This window comes from Lissotriton vulgaris, chromosome 5 (genome assembly GCF_964263255.1).
Source record: "Lissotriton vulgaris chromosome 5, aLisVul1.2, whole genome shotgun sequence".
In the NCBI taxonomy this organism is placed as follows: Eukaryota; Metazoa; Chordata; class Amphibia; order Caudata; family Salamandridae; genus Lissotriton; species Lissotriton vulgaris.
In genome coordinates this window covers 748101741-748121416 of record NC_141693.1, presented here as the reverse complement: position 1 = coordinate 748121416, position 19676 = coordinate 748101741, and positions in this window count along the sequence as shown.

Sequence of the window (19676 nt, the reverse complement as noted above, 5' to 3'; positions counted from 1 at the left end):
TTTAATTACCCCCAGGTGCGAGGCTCTGAAGAGAGGGAAACGAGAACCGGCACTGATGAAAGCGCACATCTCCGCTTGAAAAGCGTTTGCTTGGCGTTTCCAGAACTCTGTTAATTTTTTCTTGGCGTTTCCAGAACTCTGCTTAATTTGCTCATATAAATTCTGTTGGCAAGTCAGCATATGTCGGGCTCATTCATAATTGAGTGGGCATTGGGTGCATGTCTATGGCCAGTATGCTGTTTCACTGGCGTTACCGGCATGCCCTCCTGGTCTGGTGTGAGGCGCCAAGTCAGCAAAACTTTGGACTGGGTACGAAAATACAGCGCGCTCACCCCCCGAGAAGTCTCATGGTATTATTTTGGGACTTTAATTTCGGGGAAGGAGGCTGCACCGTATCTGCAGAGGCCCCAGCAGGTATGGCAAACTACTCTCCCTGTGTGCAGAAAACGGAGGAGTGCAGCCGGTGAGTCAGGCCACTGTGCATTTGTCAGCCATTCACTGGATGGGCTGGCACATTGGACTCGCAGCACCAGCATTCCTCTGGGTACATCACGTGCACGGGAGGCAGCACAACATCAAACAGAGGCGGGGAGGAACCAACAAAGGAGTGGCCAGAGACTGCTTAGGACACTTTAATTACCCCCAGGTGCGAAGCTCTGAAGAGAGGGAAACGAGAACCGGCACTGATGAAAGCGCACATCTCCGCTTGAAACGCGTCTGCTTGGCGTTTCCAGAACTCTGTTAATTTTTTCTTGGCGTTTCCAGAACTCTGCTTAATTTGCTCAAATAAATCCTGTTGGCAAGTCAGCATATGTCGGGCTCATTCATAATTGAGTGGGCATTGGGTGCATGTCTATGGCCAGTATGCTGTTTCACTGGCGTTACCGGCATGCCCTCCTGGTCTGGTGTGAGGCGCCAAGTCAGCAAAACTTTGGACTGGGTACGAAAATACAGCGCGCTCACCCCCTCGAGAAGTCTCATGGTATTATTTTGGGACTTTAATTTTGGGGAAGGAGGCTGCAGCGTGTCTGCAGAGGCCCCAGCAGGTATGTCAAACTACTCTCCCTGTGTGCAGAAAACGGAGGAATGCAGCGCGGTGAGTCAGGCCACTGTGCATTTGTCAGCCATTCACTGGATGGGCTGGCACATTGGACTCGCAGCACCCTGGGTACATCACGTGCACGGGAGGCAGCACAACATCAAACAGAGGCGGGGAGGAACCAACAAAGGAGTGGCCAGAGACTGCTCAGGACACTTTAATTACCCCCAGGTGCGAGGCTCTGAAGAGAGGGAAACGAGAACCGGCACTGATGAAAGCGCACATCTCCGCTTAAAACGCGTCTGCTTGGCATTTCCAGAACTCTGTTAATTTTTTCTTGGCGTTTCCAGAACTCCGCTTAATTTGCTCACATAAATCCTGTTGGCAAGTCAGCATATGTCGGGCTCATTCATAATTGAGTGGGCATTGGGTGCATGTCTATGGCCAGTATGCCGTTTCACTGGTGTTACCGGCATGCCCTTCTGGTCTGGTGTGAGGCGCCAAGTCAGCAAAACTTTGGACTGGGTACGAAAATACAGCGCGCTCACCCTCCCCCCGAGAAGTCTCATGGTATTATTTTGGGACTTTAATTTCGGGGAAGGAGGCTACAGCGTGTCTGCAGAGGCCCCAGCAGGTATGGCAAACTACTCTCCCTGTGTGCAGAAAACGGAGGAGTGCAACGCGGTGAGTCAGGCCACTGTGCATTTGTCAGCCATTCACTGGATGGGCTGGCACATTGGACTCGCAGCACCAGCATTCCTCTGGGTACATCACGTGCACGGGAGGCAGCACAACATCAAACAGAGGCGGGGAGGAACCAACAAAGGAGTGGCCAGAGACTGCTCAGGACACTTTAATTACCCCCAGGTGCGAGGCTCTGAAGAGAGGGAAACGAGAACTGGCACTGATGAAAGCGCACATCTCCGCTTAAAACGCGTCTGCTTGGCATTTCCAGAACTCTGTTAATTTTTTCTTGGCGTTTCCAGAACTCCGCTTAATTTGCTCAAATAAATCCTGTTGGCAAGTCAGCATATGTCGGGCTCATTCATAATTGAGTGGGCATTGGGTGCATGTCTATGGCCAGTATGCCGTTTCACTGGTGTTACCGGCATGCCCTCCTGGTCTGGTGTGAGGCGCCAAGTCAGCAAAACTTTGGACTGGGTACGAAAATACAGCGCGCTCACCCTCCCCCCCGAGAAGTCTCATGGTATTATTTTGGGACTTTAATTTCGGGGAAGGAGGCTGCAGCGTGTCTGCAGAGGCCCCAGCAGGTATGGCAAACTACTCTCCCTGTGTGCAGAAAACGGAGGAGTGCAGCGCGGTGAGTCAGGCCACTGTGCATTTGTCAGCCATTCACTGGGTGGGCTGGCACATTGGACTCGCAGCACCAGCATTCCTCTGGGTACATCACGTGCACGGGAGGCAGCACAACATCAAACAGAGGCGGGGAGGAACCAACAAAGGAGTGGCCAGAGACTGCTCAGGACACTTTAATTACCCCCAGGTGCGAGGCTCTGAAGAGAGGGAAACAAGAACCGGCACTGATGAAAGCGCACATCTCCGCTTGAAACGCGTCTGCTTGGCGTTTCCAGAACTCTGTTAATTTTTTCTTGGCGTTTCCAGAACTCTGCTTAATTTGCTCAAATAAATCCTGTTGGCAAGTCAGCATATGTCGGGCTCATTCATAATTGAGTGGGCATTGGGTGCATGTCTATGGCCAGTATGCTGTTTCACTGGCGTTACCGGCATGCCCTCCTGGTCTGGTGTGAGGCGCCAAGTTAGCAAAACTTTGGACTGGGTACGAAAATACAGCACGCTCACCCCCCCAAGAAGTCTCATGGTATTATTTTGGGACTTTAATTTCGGGGAAGGAGGCTGCAGCGTGTCTGCAGAGGCCCCAGCAGGTATGGCTAACTACTCTCCCTCTGTGCAGAAAACGGAGGAGTGCAGCGCGGTGAGTGAGGCCACTGTGCATTTGTCAGCCATTCACTGGATGGGCTGGCACATTGGACTCGCAGCACCAGCATTCCTCTGGGTACATCACGTGCACGGGAGGCAGCACAACATCAAACAGAGGCGGGGAGGAACCAACAAAGGAGTGGCCAGAGACTGCTCAGGACACTTTAATTACCCCCAGGTGCGAGGCTCTGAAGAGAGGGAAACGAGAACCGGCACTGATGAAAGCGCACATCTCCGCTTGAAACGCGTCTGCTTGGCGTTTCCAGAACTCTGTTAATTTTTTCTTGGCGTTTCCAGAACTCCGCTTAATTTGCTCAAATAAATCCTGTTGGCAAGTCAGCATATATCGGGCTCATTCATAATTGAGTGGGCATTGGGTGCATGTCAATGGCCAGTATGCTGTTTCACTGGCGTTACCGGCATGCCCTCCTGGTCTGGTGTGAGGCGCCAAGTCAGCAAAACTTTGGACTGGGTACGAAAATACAGCGCACTCACCCCCCCCCCGAGAAGTCTCATGGTATTATTTTGGGACTTTAATTTCGGGGAAGGAGGCTGCAGCGTGTCTGCAGAGGCCCCAGCAGGTATGGCAAACTACTCTCCCTGTGTGCAGAAAACGGAGGAGTGCAGCGCGGTGAGTCAGGCCACTGTGCATTTGTCAGCCATTCACTGGGTGGGCTGGCACATTGGACTCGCAGCACCAGCATTCCTCTGGGTACATCACGTGCACGGGAGGCAGCACAACATCAAACAGAGGCGGGGAGGAACCAACAAAGGAGTGGCCAGAGACTGCTCAGGACACTTTAATTACCCCCAGGTGCGAGGCTCTGAAGAGAGGGAAACAAGAACCGGCACTGATGAAAGCGCACATCTCCGCTTGAAACGTGTCTGCTTGGCGTTTCCAGAACTCTGTTATTTTTTTCTTGGCATTTCCAGAACTCTGCTTAATTTGCTCAAATAAATCCTGTTGGCAAGTCAGCATATGTCGGGCTCATTCATAATTGAGTGGGCATTGGGTGCATGTCTATGGCCAGTATGCTGTTTCACTGGCGTTACCGGCATGCCCTCCTGGTCTGGTGTGAGGCGCCAAGTTAGCAAAACTTTGGACTGGGTACGAAAATACAGCACGCTCACCCCCCCAAGAAGTCTCATGGTATTATTTTGGGACTTTAATTTCGGGGAAGGAGGCTGCAGCGTGTCTGCAGAGGCCCCAGAAGGTATGGCTAACTACTCTCCCTGTGTGCAGAAAACGGAGGAGTGCAGCGCGGTGAGTGAGGCCACTGTGCATTTGTCAGCCATTCACTGGATGGGCTGGCACATTGGACTCGCAGCACCAGCATTCCTCTGGGTACATCGCGTGCACGGGAGGCAGCACAACATCAAACAGAGGCAGGGAGGAACCAACAAAGGAGTGGCCAGAGACTGCTCAGGACACTTTAATTACCCCCAGGTGCGAGGCTCTGAAGATAGGGAAACGAGAACCGGCACTGATGAAAGCGCACATCTCCGCTTGAAACGCGTCTGCTTGGCGTTTCCAGAACTCCGCTTAATTTGCTCAAATAAATCCTGTTGGCAAGTCAGCATATGTCGGGCTCATTCATAATTGAGTGGGCATTGGGTGCATGTCTATGGCCAGTATGCTGTTTCACTGGCGTTACGGGCATGCCCTACTGGTCTGGTGTGAGGCGCCAAGTCAGCAAAACTTTGGACTGGGTACGAAAATACAGCGCGCTCACCCCCCCGAGAAGTCTCATGGTATTATTTTGGGACTTTAATTTCGGGGAAGGAGGCTGCAGCGTGTCTGCAGAGGCCCCAGCAGGTATGGCAAACTACTCTCCCTGTGTGCAGAAAACGGAGGAGTGCAGCGCGGTGAGTCAGGCCACTGTGCATTTGTCAGCCATTCACTGGGTGGGCTGGCACATTGGACTCGCAGCACCAGCATTCCTCTGGGTACATCACGTGCACGGGAGGCAGCACAACATCAAACAGAGGCGGGGAGGAACCAACAAAGGAGTGGCCAGAGACTGCTCAGGACACTTTAATTACCCCCAGGTGCGAGGCTCTGAAGAGAGGGAAACAAGAACCGGCACTGATGAAAGCGCACATCTCCGCTTGAAACGTGTCTGCTTGGCGTTTCCAGAACTCTGTTATTTTTTTCTTGGCGTTTCCAGAACTCTGCTTAATTTGCTCAAATAAATCCTGTTGGCAAGTCAGCATATGTCGGGCTCATTCATAATTGAGTGGGCATTGGGTGCATGTCTATGGCCAGTATGCTGTTTCACTGGCGTTACCCGCATGCCCTCCTGGTCTGGTGTGAGGCGCCAAGTTAGCAAAACTTTGGACTGGGTACGAAAATACAGCACGCTCACCCCCCCAAGAAGTCTCATGGTATTATTTTGGGACTTTAATTTCGGGGAAGGAGGCTGCAGCGTGTCTGCAGAGGCCCCAGCAGGTATGGCTAACTACTCTCCCTGTGTGCAGTAAACGGAGGAGTGCAGCGCGGTGAGTGAGGCCACTGTGCATTTGTCAGCCATTCACTGGATGGGCTGGCACATTGGACTCGCAGCACCAGCATTCCTCTGGGTACATCACGTGCACGGGAGGCAGCACAACATCAAACAGAGGCGGGGAGGAACCAACAAAGGAGTGGCCAGAGACTGCTCAGGACACTTTAATTACCCCCAGGTGCGAGGCTCTGAAGAGAGGGAAACGAGAACCGGCACTGATGAAAGCGCACATCTCCGCTTGAAACGCGTCTGCTTGGCGTTTCCAGAACTCTGTTAATTTTTTCTTGGCGTTTCCAGAACTCCGCTTAATTTGCTCAAATAAATCCTGTTGGCAAGTCAGCATATGTCGGGCTCATTCATAATTGAGTGGGCATTGGGTGCATGTCAATGGCCAGTATGCTGTTTCACTGGCGTTACCGGCATGCCCTCCTGGTCTGGTGTGAGGCGCCAAGTCAGCAAAACTTTGGACTGGGTACGAAAATACAGCGCGCTCACCCCCCCCGAGAAGTCTCATGGTATTATTTTGGGACTTTAATTTCGGGGAAGGAGGCTGCAGCGTGTCTGCAGAGGCCCCAGCAGGTATGGCAAACTACTCTCCCTGTGTGCAGAAAACGGAGGAGTGCAGCGCGGTGAGTCAGGCCACTGTGCATTTGTCAGCCATTCACTGGGTGGGCTGGCAAATTGGACTCGCAGCACCAGCATTCCTCTGGGTACATCACGTGCACGGGAGGCAGCACAACATCAAACAGAGGCGGGGAGGAACCAACAAAGGAGTGGCCAGAGACTGCTCAGGACACTTTAATTACCCCCAGGTGCGAGGCTCTGAAGAGAGGGAAACAAGAACCGGCACTGATGAAAGCGCACATCTCCGCTTGAAACGTGTCTGCTTGGCGTTTCCAGAACTCTGTTATTTTTTTCTTGGCGTTTCCAGAACTCTGCTTAATTTGCTCAAATAAATCCTGTTGGCAAGTCAGCATATGTCGGGCATATTCATAATTGAGTGGGCATTGGGTGCATGTCTATGGCCAGTATGCTGTTTCACTGGCGTTACCGGCATGCCCTCCTGGTGTGGTGTGAGGCGCCAAGTTAGCAAAACTTTGGACTGGGTACGAAAATACAGCACGCTCACCCCCCCAAGAAGTCTCATGGTATTATTTTGGGACTTTAATTTCGGGGAAGGTGGCTGCAGCGTGTCTGCAGAGGCCCCAGCAGGTATGGCTAACTACTCTCCCTGTGTGCAGAAAACGGAGGAGTGCAGCGCGGTGAGTGAGGCCACTGTGCATTTGTCAGCCATTCACTGGATGGGCTGGCACATTGGACTCGCAGCACCAGCATTCCTCTGGGTACATCACGTGCACGGGAGGCAGCACATGATCAAACAGAGGCGGGGAGGAACCAACAAAGGAGTGGCCAGAGACTGCTCAGGACACTTTAATTACCCCCAGGTGCGAGGCTCTGAAGATAGGGAAACGAGAACCGTCACTGAGGAAAGCGCACATCTCCGCTTGAAACGCGTCTGCTTGGCGTTTCCAGAACTCTGTTAAATTTTTCTTGGCGTTTCCAGAACTCCCCTTAATTTGCTCAAATAAATCCTGTTGGCAAGTCAGCATATGTCGGGCTCATTCATAATTGAGTGGGCATTGGGTGCATGTCTATGGCCAGTATGCTGTTTCACTGGCGTTACGGGCATGCCCTACTGGTCTGGTGTGAGGCGCCAAGTCAGCAAAACTTTGGACTGGGTACGAAAATACAGCGCGCTCACCCCCCCGAGAAGTCTCATGGTATTATTTTGGGACTTTAATTTCGGGGAAGGAGGCTGCAGCGTGTCTGCAGAGGCCCCAGCAGGTATGGCAAACTACTCTCCCTGTGTGCAGAAAACGGAGGAGTGCAGCGCGGTGAGTCAGGCCACTGTGCATTTGTCAGCCATTCACTGGGTGGGCTGGCACATTGGACTCGCAGCACCAGCATTCCTCTGGGTACATCACGTGCACGGGAGGCAGCACAACATCAAACAGAGGCGGGGAGGAACCAACAAAGGAGTGGCCAGAGACTGCTCAGGACACTTTAATTACCCCCAGGTGCGAGGCTCTGAAGAGAGGGAAACAAGAACCGGCACTGATGAAAGCGCACATCTCCGCTTGAAACGTGTCTGCTTGGCGTTTCCAGAACTCTGTTATTTTTTTCTTGGCGTTTCCAGAACTCTGCTTAATTTGCTCAAATAAATCCTGTTGGCAAGTCAGCATATGTCGGGCTCATTCATAATTGAGTGGGCATTGGGTGCATGTCTATGGCCAGTATGCTGTTTCACTGGCGTTACCCGCATGCCCTCCTGGTCTGGTGTGAGGCGCCAAGTTAGCAAAACTTTGGACTGGGTACGAAAATACAGCACGCTCACCCCCCCAAGAAGTCTCATGGTATTATTTTGGGACTTTAATTTCGGGGAAGGAGGCTGCAGCGTGTCTGCAGAGGCCCCAGCAGGTATGGCTAACTACTCTCCCTGTGTGCAGTAAACGGAGGAGTGCAGCGCGGTGAGTGAGGCCACTGTGCATTTGTCAGCCATTCACTGGATGGGCTGGCACATTGGACTCGCAGCACCAGCATTCCTCTGGGTACATCACGTGCACGGGAGGCAGCACAACATCAAACAGAGGCGGGGAGGAACCAACAAAGGAGTGGCCAGAGACTGCTCAGGACACTTTAATTACCCCCAGGTGCGAGGCTCTGAAGAGAGGGAAACGAGAACCGGCACTGATGAAAGCGCACATCTCCGCTTGAAACGCGTCTGCTTGGCGTTTCCAGAACTCTGTTAATTTTTTCTTGGCGTTTCCAGAACTCCGCTTAATTTGCTCAAATAAATCCTGTTGGCAAGTCAGCATATGTCGGGCTCATTCATAATTGAGTGGGCATTGGGTGCATGTCAATGGCCAGTATGCTGTTTCACTGGCGTTACCGGCATGCCCTCCTGGTCTGGTGTGAGGCGCCAAGTCAGCAAAACTTTGGACTGGGTACGAAAATACAGCGCGCTCACCCCCCCCGAGAAGTCTCATGGTATTATTTTGGGACTTTAATTTCGGGGAAGGAGGCTGCAGCGTGTCTGCAGAGGCCCCAGCAGGTATGGCAAACTACTCTCCCTGTGTGCAGAAAACGGAGGAGTGCAGCGCGGTGAGTCAGGCCACTGTGCATTTGTCAGCCATTCACTGGGTGGGCTGGCAAATTGGACTCGCAGCACCAGCATTCCTCTGGGTACATCACGTGCACGGGAGGCAGCACAACATCAAACAGAGGCGGGGAGGAACCAACAAAGGAGTGGCCAGAGACTGCTCAGGACACTTTAATTACCCCCAGGTGCGAGGCTCTGAAGAGAGGGAAACAAGAACCGGCACTGATGAAAGCGCACATCTCCGCTTGAAACGTGTCTGCTTGGCGTTTCCAGAACTCTGTTATTTTTTTCTTGGCGTTTCCAGAACTCTGCTTAATTTGCTCAAATAAATCCTGTTGGCAAGTCAGCATATGTCGGGCATATTCATAATTGAGTGGGCATTGGGTGCATGTCTATGGCCAGTATGCTGTTTCACTGGCGTTACCGGCATGCCCTCCTGGTGTGGTGTGAGGCGCCAAGTTAGCAAAACTTTGGACTGGGTACGAAAATACAGCACGCTCACCCCCCCAAGAAGTCTCATGGTATTATTTTGGGACTTTAATTTCGGGGAAGGTGGCTGCAGCGTGTCTGCAGAGGCCCCAGCAGGTATGGCTAACTACTCTCCCTGTGTGCAGAAAACGGAGGAGTGCAGCGCGGTGAGTGAGGCCACTGTGCATTTGTCAGCCATTCACTGGATGGGCTGGCACATTGGACTCGCAGCACCAGCATTCCTCTGGGTACATCACGTGCACGGGAGGCAGCACATGATCAAACAGAGGCGGGGAGGAACCAACAAAGGAGTGGCCAGAGACTGCTCAGGACACTTTAATTACCCCCAGGTGCGAGGCTCTGAAGATAGGGAAACGAGAACCGTCACTGAGGAAAGCGCACATCTCCGCTTGAAACGCGTCTGCTTGGCGTTTCCAGAACTCTGTTAAATTTTTCTTGGCGTTTCCAGAACTCCCCTTAATTTGCTCAAATAAATCCTGTTGGCAAGTCAGCATATGTCGGGCTCATTCATAATTGAGTGGGCATTGGGTGCATGTCTATGGCCAGTATGCTGTTTCACTGGCGTTACGGGCATGCCCTACTGGTCTGGTGTGAGGCGCCAAGTCAGCAAAACTTTGGACTGGGTACGAAAATACAGCGCGCTCACCCCCCCGAGAAGTCTCATGGTATTATTTTGGGACTTTAATTTCGGGGAAGGAGGCTGCAGCGTGTCTGCAGAGGCCCCAGCAGGTATGGCAAACTACTCTCCCTGTGTGCAGAAAATGGAGGAGTGCAGCGCTGTGAGTCAGGCCACTCTGCATTTGTCAGCCATTCACTGGATGGGCTGGCACATTGGACTCGCAGCACCAGCATTCCTCTGGGTACATCACGAGCACGGGAGGCAGCACAACATCAAACAGAGGCGGGGAGGAACTAACAAAGGAGTGGCCAGAGACTGCTCAGGACACTTTAATTACCCCCAGGTGCGAGGCTCTGAAGAGAGGGAAACGAAAACCGGCACTGATGAAAGCGCACATCTCCGCTTGAAACGCGTCTGCTTGGCGGTTTCCAGAACTCTGTTAATTTTTTCTTGGCGTTTCCAGAACTCTGCTTAATTTGCTCAAATAAATCCTGTTGGCAAGTCAGCATATGTCGGGCTCATTCATAATTGAGTGGGCATTGGGTGCATGTCTATGGCCAGTATGCTGTTTCACTGGCGTTACCGGCATGCCCTCCTGGTCTGGTGTGAGGCGCCAAGTCAGCAAAACTTTGGACTGGGTACGAAAATACAGCGCGCTCACCCCCCCGAGAAGTCTCATGGTATTATTTTGGGACTTTAATTTCGGGGAAGGAGGCTGCAGCGTGTCTGCAGAGGCCCCAGCAGGTATGGCAAACTACTCTCCCTGTGTGCAGAAAATGGAGGAGTGCAGCGCTGTGAGTCAGGCCACTGTGCATTTGTCAGCCATTCACTGGATGGGCTGGCACATTGGACTCGCAGCACCAGCATTCCTCTGGGTACATCACGAGCACGGGAGGCAGCACAACATCAAACAGAGGCGGGGAGGAACTAACAAAGGAGTGGCCAGAGACTGCTCAGGACACTTTAATTACCCCCAGGTGCGAGGCTCTGAAGAGAGGGAAACGAAAACCGGCACTGATGAAAGCGCACATCTCCGCTTGAAACGCGTCTGCTTGGCGGTTTCCAGAACTCTGTTAATTTTTTCTTGGCGTTTCCAGAACTCTGCTTAATTTGCTCAAATAAATCCTGTTGGCAAGTCAGCATATGTCGGGCTCATTCATAATTGAGTGGGCATTGGGTGCATGTCTATGGCCAGTATGCTGTTTCACTGGCGTTACCGGCATGCCCTCCTGGTCTGGTGTGAGGCGCCAAGTCAGCAAAACTTTGGACTGGGTACGAAAATACAGCGCGCTCACCCCCTCGAGAAGTCTCATGGTATTATTTTGGGACTTTAATTTTGGGGAAGGAGGCTGCAGCGTGTCTGCAGAGGCCCCAGCAGGTATGTCAAACTACTCTCCCTGTGTGCAGAAAACGGAGGAATGCAGCGCGGTGAGTCAGGCCACTGTGCATTTGTCAGCCATTCACTGGATGGGCTGGCACATTGGACTCGCAGCACCCTGGGTACATCACGTGCACGGGAGGCAGCACAACATCAAACAGAGGCGGGGAGGAACCAACAAAGGAGTGGCCAGAGACTGCTCAGGACACTTTAATTACCCCCAGGTGAGAGGCCCTGAAGAGAGGGAAACGAGAACCGGCACTGATGAAAGCGCACATCTCCGCTTGAAAAGCGTCTGCTTGGCGTTTCCAGAACTCTGTTAATTTTTTCTTGGCGTTTCCAGAACTCTGCTTAATTTGCTCATATAAATCCTGTTGGCAAGTCAGCATATGTCGGGCTCATTCATAATTGAGTGGGCTTTGGGTGCATGTCTATGGCCAGTATGCTGTTTCACTGGCGTTACCGGCATGCCCTCCTGGTCTGGTGTGAGGCGCCAAGTCAGCAAAACTTTGGACTGGGAACGAAAATACAGCACGCTCACCCCCCCCCCGAGAAGTCTCATGGTATTATTTTGGGACTTTAATTTCGGGGAAGGAGGCTGCACCGTATCTGCAGAGGCCCCAGCAGGTATGGCAAACTACTCTCCCTGTGTGCAGAAAACGGAGGAGTGCAGCCGGTGAGTCAGGCCACTGTGCATTTGTCAGCCATTCACTGGATGGGCTGGCACATTGGACTCGCAGCACCAGCATTCCTCTGGGTACATCACGTGCACGGGAGGCAGCACAACATCAAACAGAGGCGGGGAGGAACCAACAAAGGAGTGGCCAGAGACTGCTCAGGACACTTTAATTACCCCCAGGTGCGAGGCTCTGAAGAGAGGGAAACGAGAACCGGCACTGATGAAAGCGCACATCTCCGCTTGAAACGCGTCTGCTTGGCGTTTCCAGAACTCTGTTAATTTTTTCTTGGCGTTTCCAGAACTCCGCTTAATTTGCTCAAATAAATCCTGTTGGCAAGTCAGCATATGTCGGGCTCATTCATAATTGAGTGGGCATTGGGTGCATGTCTATGGCCAGTATGCTGTTTCACTGGCGTTACCGGCATGCCCTCCTGGTCTCGTGTGAGGCGCCAAGTCAGCAAAACTTTGGACTGGGTACGAAAATACAGCGCGCTCACCCCCCCGAGAAGTCTCATGGTATTATTTTGGGACTTTAATTTCGGGGAAGGAGGCTGCAGCGTGTCTGCAGATGCCCCAGCGGGTATGGCAAACTACTCTCCCTGTGTGCAGAAAACGGTGGAGTGCAGCGCGGCGAGTCAGGCCGCTGTGCATTTGTCAGCCATTCACTGGATGGGCTGGCACATTGGACTCGCAGCACCAGCATTCCTCTGGGTACATCACGTGCACGGGAGGCAGCACAACATCAAACAGAGGCGGGGAGGAACCAACAAAGGAGTGGCCAGAGACTGCTCAGGACACTTTAATTACCCCCAGGTGCGAGGCTCTGAAGAGAGGGAAACGAGGACCGGCACTGATGAAAGCGCACATCTCCGCTTAAAACGCGTCTGCTTGGCATTTCCAGAACTCTGTTAACTTTTTTCTTGGCGTTTCCAGAACTCCGCTTAATTTGCTCAAATAAATCCTGTTGGCAAGTCAGCATATGTCGGGCTCATTCATAATTGAGTGGGCATTGGGTGCATGTCTATGGCCAGTATGCCGTTTCACTGGTGTTACCGGCATGCCCTCCTGGTCTGGTGTGAGGCGCCAAGTCAGCAAAACTTTGGACTGGGTACGAAAATACAGCGCGCTCACCCTCCCCCCCGAGAAGTCTCATGGTATTATTTTGGGACTTTAATTTCGGGGAAGGAGGCTGCAGCGTGTCTGCAGAGGCCCCAGCAGGTATGGCAAACTACTCTCCCTGTGTGCAGAAAACGGAGGAGTGCAGCGCGGTGAGTCAGGCCACTGTGCATTTGTCAGCCATTCACTGGATGGGCTGGCACATTGGACTCGCAGCACCAGCATTCCTCTGGGTACATCACGTGCACGGGAGGCAGCACAACATCAAACAGAGGCGGGGAGGAACCAACAAAGGAGTGGCCAGAGACTGCTCAGGACACTTTAATTACCCCCAGGTGCGAGGCTCTGAAGAGAGGGAAACGAGAACTGGCACTGATGAAAGTGCACATCTCCGCTTAAAACGCGTCTGCTTGGCATTTCCAGAACTCTGTTAATTTTTTCTTGGCGTTTCCAGAACTCCGCTTAATTTGCTCAAATAAATCCTGTTGGCAAGTCAGCATATGTCGGGCTCATTCATAATTGAGTGGGCATTGGGTGCATGTCTATGGCCAGTATGCCGTTTCACTGGTGTTACCGGCATGCCCTCCTGGTCTGGTGTGAGGCGCCAAGTCAGCAAAACTTTGGACTGGGTACGAAAATACAGCGCGCTCACCCTCCCCCCCGAGAAGTCTCATGGTATTATTTTGGGACTTTAATTTCGGGGAAGGAGGCTGCAGCGTGTCTGCAGAGGCCCCAGCAGGTATGGCAAACTACTCTCCCTGTGTGCAGAAAACGGAGGAGTGCAGCGCGGTGAGTTAGGCCACTGTGCATTTGTCAGCCATTCACTGGGTGGGCTGGCATATTGGACTCGCAGCACCAGCATTCCTCTGGGTACATCACGTGCACGGGAGGCAGCACAACATCAAACAGAGGCGGGGAGGAACCAACAAAGGAGTGGCCAGAGACTGCTCAGGACACTTTAATTACCCCCAGGTGCGAGGCTCTGAAGAGAGGGAAACAAGAACCGGCACTGATGAAAGCGCACATCTCCGCTTGAAACGTGTCTGCTTGGCGTTTCCAGAACTCTGTTATTTTTTTCTTGGCGTTTCCAGAACTCTGCTTAATTTGCTCAAATAAATCCTGTTGGCAAATCAGCATATGTCGGGCTCATTCATAATTGAGTGGGCATTGGGTGCATGTCTATGGCCAGTATGCTGTTTCACTGGCGTTACCGGCATGCCCTCCTGGTCTGGTGTGAGGCGCCAAGTTAGCAAAACTTTGGACTGGGTACGAAAATACAGCACGCTCACCCCCCCAAGAAGTCTCATGGTATTATTTTGGGACTTTAATTTCGGGGAAGGAGGCTGCAGCGTGTCTGCAGAGGCCCCAGCAGGTATGGCTAACTACTCTCCCTGTGTGCAGAAAACGGAGGAGTGCAGCGCGGTGAGTGAGGCCACTGTGCATTTGTCAGCCATTCACTGGATGGGCTGGCACATTGGACTCGCAGCACCAGCATTCCTCTGGGTACATCACGTGCACGGGAGGCAGCACAACATCAAACAGAGGCGGGGAGGAACCAACAAAGGAGTGGCCAGAGACTGCTCAGGACACTTTAATTACCCCCAGGTGCAAAGCTCTAAAGAGAGGGAAACGAGAACCGGCACTGATGAAAGCGCACATCTCCGCTTGAAACGCGTCTGCTTGGCGTTTCCAGAACTCTGGTAATTTTTTCTTGGCGTTTCCAGAACTCTGCTTAATTTGCTCAAATAAATCCTGTTGGCAAGTCAGCATATGTCGGGCTCATTCATAATTGAGTGGGCATTGGGTGCATGTCTATGGCCAGTATGCTGTTTCACTGGCGTTACCGGCATGCCCTCCTGGTGTGGTGTGAGGCGCCAAGTCAGCAAAACTTTGGACTGGGTACGAAAATACAGCGTGCTCACCCCCTCGAGAAGTCTCATGGTATTATTTTGGGACTTTAATTTTGGGGAAGGAGGCTGCAGCGTGTCTGCAGAGGCCCCAGCAGGTATGTCAAACTACTCTCCCTGTGTGCAGAAAACGGAGGAATGCAGCGCGGTGAGTCAGGCCACTGTGCATTTGTCAGCCATTCACTGGATGGGCTGGCACATTGGACTCGCAGCACCCTGGGTACATCACGTGCACGGGAGGCAGCACAACATCAAACAGAGGCGGGGAGGAACCAACAAGGAGTGGCCAGAGACTGCTCAGGACACTTTAATTACCCCCAGGTGCGAGGCTCTGAAGAGAGGGAAACGAGAACCGGCACTGATGAAAGCGCACATCTCCGCTTGAAAAGCGTCTGCTTGGCGTTTCCAGAACTCTGTTAATTTTTTCTTGGCGTTTCCAGAACTCTGCTTAATTTGCTCATATAAATTCTGTTGGCAACTCAGCATATGTCGGGCTCATTCATAATTGAGTGGGCATTGGGTGCATGTCTATGGCCAGTATGCTGTTTCACTGGCGTTACCGGCATGCCCTCCTGGTCTGGTGTGAGGCGCCAAGTCAGCAAAACTTTGGACTGGGTACGAAAATACAGCGTGCTCACCCCCCCGAGAAGTCTCATGGTATTATTTTGGGACTTTAATTTCGGGGAAGGAGGCTGCACCGTATCTGCAGAGGCCCCAGCAGGTAAGGCAAACTACTCTCCCTGTGTGCAGAAAACGGAGGAGTGCAGCCGGTGAGTCAGGCCACTGTGCATTTGTCAGCCATTCACTGGATGGGCTGGCACATTGGACTCGCAGCACCAGCATTCCTCTGGGTACATCACGTGCACGGGAGGCAGCACAACATCAAACAGAGGCGGGGAGGAACCAACAAAGGAGTGGCCAGAGACTGCTCAGGACACTTTAATTACCCCCAGGTGCGAGGCTCTGAAGAGAGGGAAACGAGAACCGGCACTGATGAAAGCGCACATCTCCGCTTGAAACGCGTCTGCTTGGCGTTTCCAGAACTCTGTTAATTTTTTCTTGGCGTTTCCAGAACTCCGCTTAATTTGCTCAAATAAATCCTGTATGCAAGTCAGCATATGTCGGGCTCATTCATAATTGAGTGGGCATTGGGTGCATTTCTATGGCCAGTATGCTGTTTCACTGGCGTTACCGGCATGCCCTCCTGGTCTGGTGTGAGGCGCCAAGTCAGCAAAACTTTGGACTGGGTACGAAAATACAGCGCGCTCACCCCCCCCGAGAAGTCTCATGGTATTATTTTGGGACTTTAATTTCGGGGAAGGAGGCTGCAGCGTGTCTGCAGAAGCCCCAGCAGGTATGGCAAACTACTCTCCCTGTGTGCAGAAAATGGAGGAGTGCAGCGCTGTGAGTAAGGCCACTGTGCATTTGTCAGCCATTCACTGGATGGGCTGGCACATTGGACTCGCAGCACCAGCATTCCTCTGGGTACATCACGAGCACGGGAGGCAGCACAAGATCAAACAGAGGCGGGTAGGAACTAACAAAGGAGTGGCCAGAGACTGCTAAGGACACTTTAATTACCCCGAGGTGCGAGGCTCTGAAGAGAGGGAAACGAGAACCGGCACTGATGAAAGCGCACATCTCCGCTTGAAATGCGTCTGCTTGGCGTTTCCAGAACTCTGTTAATTTTTTCTTGGCGTTTCCAGAACTCCGCTTAATTTACTCAAATAAATCCTGTTGGCAAGTCAGCATATGTCGGGCTCATTCATAATTGAGTGGGCATTGGGTGCATGTCTATGGCCAGTATGCTGTTTCACTGGCGTTACCGGCATGCCCTCCTGGTCTGGTGTGAGGAACCAAGTTAGCAAAAATTTGGACTGGGTACGAAAATACAGCACGCTCACCCCCCAAGAAGACTCATGGTATTATTTTGGGACTTTAATTTCGGGGAAGGAGGCTGCAGCGTGTCTGCAGAGGCCCCAGCAGGTATGGCTAACTACTCTCCCTGTGTGCAGAAAACGGAGGAGTGCAGCGCGGTGAGTGAGGCCACTGTGCATTTGTCAGCCATTCACTGGATGGGCTGGCACATTGGACTCGCAGCACCAGCATTCCTCTGGGTACATCACGTGCACGGGAGGCAGCACAACATCAAACAGAGGCGGGGAGGAACCAACAAAGGAGTGGCCAGAGACTGCTCAGGACACTTTAATTACCCCCAGGTGCGAGGCTCTGAAGAGAGGGAAACGAGAACCGGCACTGATGAAAGCGCACATCTCCGCTTGAAAAGCGTTTGCTTGGCGTTTCCAGAACTCTGTTAATTTTTTCTTGGCGTTTCCAGAACTCTGCTTAATTTGCTCAAATAAATCCTGTTGGCAAGTCAGCATATGTCGGGCTCATTCATAATTGAGTGGGCATTGGGTGCATGTCTATGGCCAGTATGCTGTTTCACTGGCGTTACCGGCATGCCCTCCTGGTCTGGTGTGAGGCGCCAAGTCAGCAAAACTTTGGACTGGGTACGAAAATACAGCGCGCTCATCCCCTCGAGAAGTCTCATGGTATTATTTTGGGACTTTAATTTCGTGGAAGGAGGCTGTAGCGTGTCTGCAGAGGCCCCAGCAGGTATGTCAAACTACTCTCCCTGTGTGCAGAAAACGGAGGAATGCAGCGCGGTGAGTCAGGCCACTGTGCATTTGTCAGCCATTCACTGGATGGGCTGGCACATTGGACTCGCAGCACCCTGGGTACATCACGTGCACGAGAGGCAGCACAACATCAAACAGAGGCGGGGAGGAACCAACAAAGGAGTGGCCAGAGACTGCTCAGGACACTTTAATTACCCCCAGGTGCGAGGCTCTGAAGAGAGGGAAACGAGAACCGGCACTGATGAAAGCGCACATCTCCGCTTGAAAAGCGTTTGCTTGGCGTTTCCAGAACTCTGTTAATTTTTTCTTGGCGTTTCCAGAACTCTGCTTAATTTGCTCATATAAATTCTGTTGGCAAGTCAGCATATGTCGGGCTCATTCATAATTGAGTGGGCATTGGGTGCATGTCTATGGCCAGTATGCTGTTTCACTGGCGTTACCGGCATGCCCTCCTGGTCTGGTGTGAGGCGCCAAGTCAGCAAAACTTTGGACTGGGTACGAAAATACAGCGCGCTCACCCCCCGAGAAGTCTCATGGTATTATTTTGGGACTTTAATTTCGGGGAAGGAGGCTGCACCGTATCTGCAGAGGCCCCAGCAGGTATGGCAAACTACTCTCCCTGTGTGCAGAAAACGGAGGAGTGCAGCCGGTGAGTCAGGCCACTGTGCATTTGTCAGCCATTCACTGGATGGGCTGGCACATTGGACTCGCAGCACCAGCATTCCTCTGGGTACATCACGTGCACGGGAGGCAGCACAACATCAAACAGAGGCGGGGAGGAACCAACAAAGGAGTGGCCAGAGACTGCTTAGGACACTTTAATTACCCCCAGGTGCGAGGCTCTGAAGAGAGGGAAACGAGAACCGGCACTGATGAAAGCGCACATCTCCGCTTGAAACGCGTCTGCTTGGCGTTTCCAGAACTCTGTTAATTTTTTCTTGGCGTTTCCAGAACTCCGCTTAATTTGCTCAAATAAATCCTGTATGCAAGTCAGCATATGTCGGGCTCATACATAATTGAGTGGGCATTGGGTGCATTTCTATGGCCAGTATGCTGTTTCACTGGCGTTACCGGCATGCCCTCCTGGTCTGGTGTGAGGCGCCAAGTCAGCAAAACTTTGGACTGGGTACGAAAATACAGCGCGCTCACCCCCCGAGAAGTCTCATGGTATTATTTTGGGACTTTAATTTCGGGGAAGGAGGCTGCAGCGTGTCTGCAGAAGCCCCAGCAGGTATGGCAAACTACTCTCCCTGTGTGCAGAAAATGGAGGAGTGCAGCGCTGTGAGTCAGGCCACTGTGCATTTGTCAGCCATTCACTGGGTGGGCTGGCACATTGGACTCGCAGCACCAGCATTCCTCTGGGTACATCACGTGCACGGGAGGCAGCACAACATCAAACAGAGGCGGGGAGGAACCAACAAAGGAGTGGCCAGAGACTGCTCAGGACACTTTAATTACCCCCAGGTGCGAGGCTCTGAAGAGAGGGAAACAAGAACCGGCACTGATGAAAGCGCACATCTCCGCTTGAAACGTGTCTGCTTGGCGTTTCCAGAACTCTGTTATTTTTTTCTTGGCATTTCCAGAACTCTGCTTAATTTGCTCAAATAAATCCTGTTGGCAAGTCAGCATATGTCGGGCTCATTCATAATTGAGTGGGCATTGGGTGCATGTCTATGGCCAGTATGCTGTTTCACTGGCGTTACCGGCATGCCCTCCTGGTCTGGTGTGAGGCGCCAAGTTAGCAAAACTTTGGACTGGGTACGAAAATACAGCACGCTCACCCCCCCAAGAAGTCTCATGGTATTATTTTGGGACTTTAATTTCGGGGAAGGAGGCTGCAGCGTGTCTGCAGAGGCCCCAGCAGGTATGGCTAACTACTCTCCCTGTGTGCAGAAAACGGAGGAGTGCAGCGCGGTGAGTGAGGCCACTGTGCATTTGTCAGCCATTCACTGGATGGGCTGGCACATTGGACTCGCAGCACCAGCATTCCTCTGGGTACATCACGAGCACGGGAGGCAGCACAACATCAAACAGAGGCGGGGAGGAACTAACAAAGGAGTGGCCAGAGACTGCTCAGGACACTTTAATTACCCCCAGGTGCGAGGCTCTGAAGAGAGGAAAACGAGAACCGGCACTGATGAAAGCGCACATCTCCGCTTGAAACGCGTCTGCTTGGCGTTTCCA